The sequence below is a fragment of the Pteropus vampyrus genome, unplaced genomic scaffold (assembly GCF_000151845.1).
Source record: "Pteropus vampyrus isolate Shadow unplaced genomic scaffold, Pvam_2.0 Scaffold20, whole genome shotgun sequence".
NCBI classification, from domain to species: Eukaryota; Metazoa; Chordata; class Mammalia; order Chiroptera; family Pteropodidae; genus Pteropus; species Pteropus vampyrus.
The window spans coordinates 10,027,639-10,033,752 of NW_011888801.1; the positions used below are offsets into that span (position 1 = coordinate 10,027,639).

Genomic DNA, 6,114 nt, shown 5'->3' on the forward strand with positions numbered 1-6,114 from the left:
GCCTTGCCTTGTCTTGTTTTGTTTGTCCATTGCTCCTTCCCAGGACGCCGTGCGAAGATCTGCAGACCATGCAAGCTCAAGCCAGAGCCCCACTTTTGGGTGGTGCCCGGGGCACTCCCACAAGTGTAGTAATTCCAAAATAAAGTTTGGCTCCCAGAAGCCTCAACTTCCCCCAGGATTCTCCCTGCTGCCCATGAACCATAGAGCCTCCTCTTTTAAAGACACAGCAATTCTTGCTTGCTGTGTTGGATTGTTCTTACACATAGATTCAAAAGTCAGAGCTTGAAATCCTGTCTTGCTGTGTGGCCTTGGACAAGTAACTTAGACCCTCTGGACTCATGTTCATTTCAGAGATGTAAAATCCAGCGAGAAAAAAATATTCAGGGAAGGCCCTTCGATCACTGACACCAAACTTCATGGCTGTGAGCTGGGATGTTGGAGGGCTTTGTCTTAGGCAGCGAGAGCCCTAGGAAAGTTCTAGAATTCCAGATGTCTAGTCCCAATCATTCCACCACTCTTCAGAGCTGTTGTGAGCCAGTCTCAGTCCACCTGACCTCGGTAGCTTCCTGGCCCCTCCAGCTCTAATAGTCAAGATTCCATGGTGGCCCATGGCAGTTATAAATTCAGACTTCTGTGCCTGCTGGGCTGCAGAGTAACAGGCACCTCAGAGCAGCCAACCAAAACTGCAGAAGCTCAGCCGCCCTAGGTACACCGAGGCCCAAACCACCCATATCTAACAACCCCTGAAGGAACCCCTTCCTAACTTCCCAATGGGAGTCTGCTGGAAAGAACATTAAATTGAGGTGGGGGAGAAAAGGCAAACAAAACTCATGGCACATCCTTGTTTGAGAAAGTCGATGTTAGGGCCTGAGCCACACCTTTCCTCTAGAGGAAACCCTTGCCCCCGGAAGCCCCTCCTACAGGCCAACTCTTCATCCCAGCACATCTAACTATGAGAAGAGAGAATGAGGAATCGTGACAATAGCAAGGGTCTTGGTCTCACACACCAGGACTCAAATCTCAGTTCTGCTCTGGACTTTTTTTCTTGTGAAATGGAAATCACAAGACCTGTTTAGAGGGCTAACATAAGGCTCTAGCATGTAGATGGATGTAAAGTACCCACAAAATGCCTGGCTCACAAGGAGGCTTGGTTCAGGGAAGTCCCTGTCTCCCTGTCCCACCCTGGGGTAAGTGTTTATGCCCAGAGTGAATGCAGAGCTGCAAAGCTGCTGCTCAGAGGGGACAGATGGCCCAGGTCTAAGAGGCTTATTTCTTAATAAAGCTCCCTTCTAATCTGATTTTCCCAGCAAGGTAAGAAGCCCCTCCATGCATCATCCCCACAGCCATGTCTGAGAATGCCAGACCCACCAGATACAAGGCTGATGGGCAGAGGCTCTCTGGAACAGGGCTCTGGGGACAGCAGTCCCAGGGCAGCCAGAAGTCCTTACCTTGTCCTAGGCCAGCCCTTTCACTTCCTTTCAGAAGCTTCATTCATGAGTTCACTCACTCACTCACTTACTCACTCACTCACTCCTTCTTGGGATACGTAATGGTCAGTCTGTGTGAGATTCTGAGGCTCAGGGATGAGCAAATACAGTCTTAGAGGGCTGAGAAGCAATCATGGCTTCATAAAGTTGTGAGCGCTGAGGTAGAGGGCCAGGCCTAAGAGAGGGAGTGAGGACATGAGAAGCTGACGCTTGAACTGAGTTATAGGAGAGTTACAGCTGGAGAAGGGGATCTGTGTGTGTGTGTGTGTGTGTGTGTGTGTGTGCACGCACGCTTGCACACACATGTATTGGGGTGAAGTAAGGATGCAGCAAGGGCTGGGCAGAGAGACGAGTATTTGAGAAAAATTTAGCAACTGGACAGGAAAATCAGGGGACAAAAGAGGAAGTTGGGGATGCAGTCTGGGGCCATGTGAGCACCTAGAATACCATCAGATATCTAGAGTTATTCTTGAGGATGATGAGGAGTCGGAGATAATTTGTAATCAGGAGAAAATGCAGGTAGGGACGGCCATTAGGAGGAGGTGGAATGTGCTAGAACTAAGGCAAGGCACAGAGAGAAGGATCAGAGGGCTTCCTGAGCAGCAGTGGCCTTGTAGACTTGGCAACCGGGTGGGCTGTGTGGGCAAGTCCACAGTGATCACTCCTGTGCTGTATCAGGCTCTCACCAGAAACTCTTTTGGCAAGGTGAACCCCTCACTTACCAGCAATGTGAGAGCTAGCCCTTCCAGACCCTTGTCCTTCATTCACCTTTCTCTTCAATCCTCTCCACTCTGTCTGCCGCCCCCACCCCACCCCAAAAAAAGTAAAGAAAAAAACCTCACACAAAATTAAACACCTGTACTCAAGAGCGAATCGGGGAGACAATTCAAAGGCCATGTGCCTGGCCACTGAACTGAGTAAGGGAAAGCCTGAGACTGACTCTCAAACAGAGGTGCCCATGTGTAGCAGGAGGCCCAATGCCAGGCACATTTCTTTCCCCTCTCATTTAAGGGGTGCCGCCTCCAGAGCTTGTCACTTGGGCTCGATTTTTAATCTTGGTGGAAGAACTTCACCCTTAAATGGTCGATCGAGTCTGTGGGGGCAGTCTTGTGCATAAGGCTATTTAAAGTCATTGGGGACCCTATGAGATTACGAAGAAAACCCAAACATCTGGAAGTGACTTTAAGTTAGAAAACTGGAATTCTTACGTTGCCCTAATTGACTCTCTGAAGAATCTAGACATGTTGGCAAGCATCATTAGAGAAAGTGTGCAGTCTCCATGGCAACTAAAGGGGCCCACACTCCCTGATCGGGACAGCTGATGTAGTTTACAGTGCACAAGCTTCAGACACAGACTTGGGTTTAAATGATGGCTCTGTCATGTGCCCACCGTGTGACATCAGGGAGATCAGGGGACCTCCCAGAGCAACAGACCGAGACAGCCTATCACAGAAGGCTGTTAGGGAGAGTAAGTGAGCAATTGAGAAATGCCTGGCTCTGAAATAAAAACCAAATAGTCATCATAAACCTGCTTCCACAAAGCTAAGTAGACTCAGGCCTCTCCCTCTCCCCGCTGCTGTTCAAGACAGGCCCCTCTGGACCAGTTTCATCTCCAGCTATCATAGAGCCTCCTGTTGGGCACCACATGTACTTTACAGTCCTGTGTGCCCACCACTCTGCTGATTCATCTCCGAGCTTAGCTCTGGACAAACTGTGCAAGGTAGACCATTTTCTGGAGCCTTGCAGAGGCCATGCCCTGACTGGTTACTGTTCACAAAGAACTGCACATATGACTCCCCTGATTGACTCTGCGGCCATTTTCCCTGCCTTGAAAACACCATGAAACATCTAGGATCTGGGTGTGTCCAGGGCTCCAGTCTAGTCTCCCAAGCTGTGGCCAGACCTTGCCAGTTTACTAGCAGGCTGGTAACATGTGAACAGCTCTAGAGGTAATGGACAGACTTGCTATCCAGCCCTGGAAAAAGTCTTTGGCTCATCAGTCGTTTAATCTGTCTAACTGTACTGCCCCTCTCAGGACTTGCAAAGGTTGAACCAGAGGGTGGGAGGTACCAAATTATAAGATGTCAGGACTGAAAAGGTCCTTTTTCTACATCGAAATGCAACCAATTTGCTTGTTCAACTCCATGTTTAAATATGCTGTGGATCTGAACACTTACACATGTGTGATAATATGCACCACTCCCTACTACTGTTCACTCAGTCATTTCCACATTTCCCTTTCCTGGCATTTCAGTATATAAAATTGGGGGTCAACTTTCTTTGGAACCAACCCAAACTGGATATGAATCCAGGCTCTGACCCTCACTGGCTGTGTGAGCCTGGGCAAGTTACCCTCTCTGTGTTTTAACTTCTTCCTTTCTAAAGCAGGGATAATCGTACCAGGAGAAGCCATGCTGATTATATGAGATAATATGGGTGACAGTACACACATGCTTGCACACACACACACACACACACGGCATGTAGGGTACTCCTTCCCTATCACTCTCCAGTGCAAGTCTCTTGACTGAGTGAATTGAAGAAAGAAGTCAAGGCCTCAGAACCACTTTATGAGGAGATGGGCAGGCAGGACACAGAGAAGAGCACGGCCTCTTCTCAGCACACTGAGAAGACATTTGCCTCAGGAAACTCTCACTCTGCTTCCAGCTCACTGGATGACCTGCAGAAGGCCTCAGTCTCCTCATCTGAATGTAGGACTTGTGGAATTCTTAGTTTGGTTTCATTCCAGCATTTTGTGACACAAAGACGTAGAAGTGTCTGTGCAATTTAAAGTGCATTTTTCCAATTTCATTGACTATATTCCCTATGCTGTACTTCATATCCCGTGACTATTTTATAACTACCAATTTGTACTTCTTAATCCTTTCACCATTTTCATCCAGCTGCCTCCCCCCCCCCGCCCCGCCCCCAACCTCCCTTTCCATCTGGCAATCACCAGTTTGTTCTCTGCATCTATTTAATAACTATGTGTAGTGCCAGAGGAGTACTAGACTAATCAGGGGGATCGCTTTGTAAACTATATAAATGTCTAACCACTATGCTATACACTAGAAACTAATATAAAATAATATATTGAATGTCAACTGCAATTGAAAACTAAAAATTTTTAAATCTAAAAAATAAAGTGCATCTTTCTAGCCAAAGGGCCAAACTCTTCAACAAGAAGCATTTTGGTTAATTGGGTCTGAAAATTGCCAACACTGTAGGACCACTGAATCATTTTCTCCTTATCCTTAATCCCTAATCCTTGCTAAAAGTGTATCAAGGAGGGCTGGGGAGGGGGGTGCAGGCAGGGGGTGTTCTACTCCTGAGAAAACCCCTAGGGAGGAATGTTGAGACCGCAGCCACGGAGGCCTCCCCAGAGAGCACACAAAGGAGTCTCCTCCTTCTGTTGACAGACCCTCCCGAAGGCATCTCGGGACAGGAACAAGCTTGGGCCTGAAGTGACTGCCCTGTGCCCACTGTGAGTAGAAAGGGACTAGGCTTCTTCTCCAACCAAACTCCAGTGTCAGAGCAAGAAAATAAGCATCCAGCCCAGGGAAATTCATCAGCAACCAGAAAGGCTCAGAGCTCACCTGCTTCTTCTAGATCTGAGCATCCAAGGTCCCCACAGCAGTGGCTTGCTTTGCCTAACTATATTCCCAGGAACGGGGAGCTCATCCTCTTGGGGCAGTCCATACTAGTGTTAGCCAGCTCTATTAGCAAGTCTGTCTCAAGATAGGACTTGAATCTGTCTTCAAACTGTTCCTTGCAAGGCTTAAGTGTGTCTGCTGCTTCTCCATGATCACCGACCCTGTTCTGGAAATGGGGAGGGAGGCCAGCCTGCTGCCTGGCAACTTCTGCCTCCCACCTTTGTGGAGACTTGAAGACCCTCCCTGCTGCCCACCACACAAATGAGCCTCCACTTTTGAGCAGACCCTCTGGGACAGCTGACCTGGTCTGGAGACAGGGCAGGAATGGGTTGAGGTCCTAGACAAGGGGGTCCTGATAACCCCTCACCATCTGCTTCTCTCCAGACCACAATCCTCCTCTTTGTCTTTTGATCTCACCCCTAAAGCCTTCAGGGACACTATCCCTGGAACCTATTTGTCCTGGAAGACAGTGCCCTCCCCAAGCCCATCTACTGCCGCCCCTCCCTTCCCCCCATTTCTAGGGAAGGATCTCTCTAGTCTGAGACTGGGTTACAGTTTGGAACCTCAGGCTCAGAGAGAGCAGCGAACTCCCTGAAAGTCACAGAGGAAGTTTATAGAAAAAGGGAAATCTCCAGAGGAACCCTATCCACTGGGACTTGGGGACCCCAAGAGAAGCCCCAAATTTCCAGTGCCCCGCTCAGGGCACCCTGGGAGAAGACATTCGGCCTCCTCCGCAGTGCTCCTATCTGGGACCAGGGGCCCCTTGGCTCCCACACTCCAGAGTTGGGCGAAGGGAGTGTGGCAAGAAAGAAGAGTGCCCTCGTCCGCCCTCCAAACCCCTCCCTCTTCACCCCGGCCGGCTGCTGGACTGGGTCCTCTCAGCTTTCCGCACACTGATTGGCCTCATTAGGCGCCGGCGGGAGCTCTCCAGCAGCGCAGATCTGAGCCTTGTCATCCGCTTAGCGCCCTCACCC

At 49.5% G+C, this 6,114-nt stretch overlaps 1 protein-coding gene across 1 annotated transcript in view; it reads left to right on the top strand.

Moving 5' to 3' along the window:
- The window catches only part of CDHR1 (cadherin related family member 1), a 52,765-nt gene that overhangs the window by 26,070 nt on the left and 20,581 nt on the right, over positions 1-6,114 (top strand). The gene's annotated exons all lie outside the window — the stretch shown is intronic.